The sequence below is a fragment of the Tupaia chinensis genome, unplaced genomic scaffold, assembly GCF_000334495.1.
Source record: "Tupaia chinensis unplaced genomic scaffold, TupChi_1.0 Scaffold000528_1, whole genome shotgun sequence".
Taxonomy (NCBI): Eukaryota; Metazoa; Chordata; class Mammalia; order Scandentia; family Tupaiidae; genus Tupaia; species Tupaia belangeri.
In genome coordinates this window covers 6,874,655-6,878,240 of record NW_006160041.1, presented here as the reverse complement: position 1 = coordinate 6,878,240, position 3,586 = coordinate 6,874,655, and positions in this window count along the sequence as shown.

The window sequence follows — 3,586 nt, the reverse complement described above, 5'->3', positions numbered from 1 at the left end:
GTTGTTTTCTCACCTCTTGCTATACTTCATAATTTTCTTATTAAAGGCAGGGAATGTAATATCAACTAATAGGATTTAAATATTTAAATAGGTCATTCATGTGGAATTTATGTTAATTTGGTTAAAAGATGGGCTGTGTTTAATATCTGCTGTAACTATAAGCACCAGTGACTTCAAGTTCCTGTAGTATCCTTGTTTTTGTCTCACTCCCTCATCTGTGAAACCTCTGTGTATACTTTCAGTTATAACTACTGTTATTATCCTGCAATTTTTGGTATCAGGGTAGGGTTTGAGAGAAGCAGACTGTTCTGTAATTTTTACATGATGTCTTCACCCCATGTCTCAAGGCTGAAGTCTGTCTTTCTGTCCTTCCTCCTGGTGCATCCTTTTCCCTCTGCTCCCCTTTCCCTTCCCTAGTTGCAACATTTTCTATCTATTTCTTCAAGACTGTATCTTCTGATGATAATATTTTTTGTTCCCCATTTAGGTAATACCATGCCGGGGTCCAACCTCGGTGAGGGTGGGTTGACTCGTCGGAGGCAGCACAGGAAAGGAAGACTAAGGCCTCAGTGCTTTTTTATGCACGTCTTGAGTTGGACACTCCTCAGAGATCACTCTCTGTAGAGTGACAACCACCAGGAATTATCATGCCTTTTTGTTGAAAATGTGATACATGCAAGGAAATGGGTGAGGGGCTATGTGTTCTAATTATCAGTTCAATAGGGATCATAGGTTCTATTCAGGATTGGATTAAGGGTGGGTCTATTGTGGTAGGTGGGTCTTCATGGAATACAGTTTCGGGAAAGCAGCTCCAGCAAGCAGAGGTAATTATCAGCTAATGCGGCAGCAGTCATCTTGTAATTACTGAGCATGATGCTGAGAAAAGAAAATCTCAAGTATAGATATTAGTTCTTATGGATCTCAATAAAGAATGATACTTATATAGTTTTATAAGGATCTAAAACTTAATTTAAGGAATCCTAATATATTTATCTATTTTACTTGGTGAGGGCAGGGGTGTCCTGGGCCAGTTTTGGCCTAATCTTATTTTATGTAAAGAAAAGATTATTTTTAAGCTTATATTAAATGCATCTTGAAGGGCCTTCCAAAGGTCAAGATTATTTTTGCCTAGATAGAACTTCAGCACACCCTCTATTGTGACCACAGAGATAAAAGCATTGTAATTGACTTAAGGAGATCAGGGCCGAGGGGAGTGGTTGGGAGATTTTTGGGAAATCTTATCACATACTCAAGGGAGCTATATAATTCTTTAATAGTAGTATATTAGGGAGTCAGAGAGGGGGTCGTTTCCCAACAAGGCTACCACAGTTTCCAGAGCATATAGCAAGCGGCCTTGCCAACATGCTAAGTTGACCTAAGCTTTGTTCCTAGGTCGGGGGGCATACAGCAGCAGCCTTGCCAATGTGCCAAACCAACCAAAGCTATGCTCAAAAGTCAAAGGCTCAAAACAGATCCCGGGACCCCACCAGGTTGGACTCCTCCATCTCCCCATTTTTTATTTTGAAGTTTGAAGAGGTGAATTTCAGTCTTTATTGATGTTATGGCAGAACAGAATTGTTTGATGATGACTGTAAAGCAAAACAAACATAGGAAGATAAGTCCAAAAAGGCCTCCGACTAATAAAGTAGCATAGAGAATGAGTGTTTAGAATTGGTGAATACACCAAGTAAGGAGGACACAATACCATTGGCCACATCAGAGGGTGTTATGGAGTCTAAATGGGATTTGGAAATTTTTGTAATGTCAGCCTGTAATTTCTGTAAGTCTATGGTGAGAGAGTGGTTGAAGGCCCCTCTGAGGTGAGATTGAATTTGTTCCCAGGTAAATTGTGTGTGATTATAAGTTAAAGGAGTAACACAGATTCATTTATAATTAGCATGACAGGCAGCAGTCAACTGGACTTTAATATTTTGAATTTTTTGTCCTAAATATAAAACTTCTTTTCCTAGGGCATTAACTCTGTCAGCCAGTTGTTGGTCAATTTGTTCTTGTTTAAACAAGGCAATGGAGCTTCCCAACAAGGCTACCACAGTTTCTGGAGCATATAATAAGTGGCCTTGCCAACATGCTAAATTGACCTAAGCTTTGTTCCTAGGTCGGGGGGGGGGGGGGGGGGGCGACAAACACCCCTTGCCAACATGCTAAACCAACCAAAGCTATGCTCAAAGGTCAAAGGCTCAAAACAGATCCTGGGGCCCCACCAAGTTGGACTCCTCCAATACCAGAAGGAGGAAGAAGGTTCAAAGGAAAAAGGAAAATCTCCCTTTTTCCTACTGGGATAAGGCTTTAGAACTGTACTGACAAAGACGCCATAAAAATACTGGGTCTTTGGGAAAGTCATGATATATTTTCCTGTGCAAAAATGCATCATGACTTTCCCAATGACCTAATAGTAATAGCACTCTGTAAGTTAGCAGCCCATCTTACCACCTTCTTTGCCTATAAAATCTTTTTCTTTTTTCTGTAGAGAATTAAGACATGATAAGGTTATGAACAGTGATGGAGCATGATCAAACCCCAATGTCTTTCTCATGACTTATGCTGGGTCACTAATATGTGACACATATTAGCAATAACTGATCTCTTCACTCTTTGGAGAATTCCCTTCTTACTACAAGAAATCAAATAGAGACAACATACAATCACTTACTGATAAGTCATAAAACATTGAGGCTATATAGTTTATGTTGAAACTGTCCATATTTTTAGGACAAAAAAAAAAGGAAAACATGTAATGTACCTATACATCCCAAACTACAGAAGACAAGTATATGTTGTTACTAAGAATGATTCTTCATGGTGTTTACAGAACTTAGATTTTATCATTGGTTAGAGGTTCTGAAAAAACCCACCATGGTCCTAAAACCAAATGGGGTGGGGGGAGCCTCAGTCTACCAACATTTTTAATAAATATTATTAATTTTTTACCTCCAAATTTTCAGTTCTTGTGAAACTTCGATTCAGCCCAGATAAAAGAATAAAAGTCATTATTTAAATGATTATTTAAGCCATAAACCTTGAGAAATGGTTATCAGAGGCAGCTAACGACCTAGCCTCTCAGCTAATGGAGGTTAACACTCTAATAAACCATTTGCTAACTGCAGCAATTGACTGATTGTGAGAGAATTATGGCTGTTATAACTCTGTTTTATGAGTGATAGTGAGGGAAATACACAGTTGGATGGGGACAGAGTGCACAAGCACAGGAAAGGGTGACTATAAAGAAAATGATTGCCACCTGTCAATAAAAAATTCTCCTTACAGTGAATGAGACTAGAAGGGGAGCCACCATGCATCTACAGTGATTATAGGAAATGTAGGTTCGGGTATAAAAGTAAAAATTCCCCAAACTAAGCCTGCCTAAAACACTCAAATGCATTGGCAGTAAGAATGGACACTGAATACTCTAATGAAAGTCTGTAGCTATTGAAACAATGAGCATGGAGAGATCTTTTTTGCCTGCACAAGGATGTCTTTCCAAATGCATAAAAATATGGTTCAAAAAGTGTGCATTTTCAGGCTAAAAACTGGAATCCTATTTCCCTAACAATTAGTAAGACTTTTA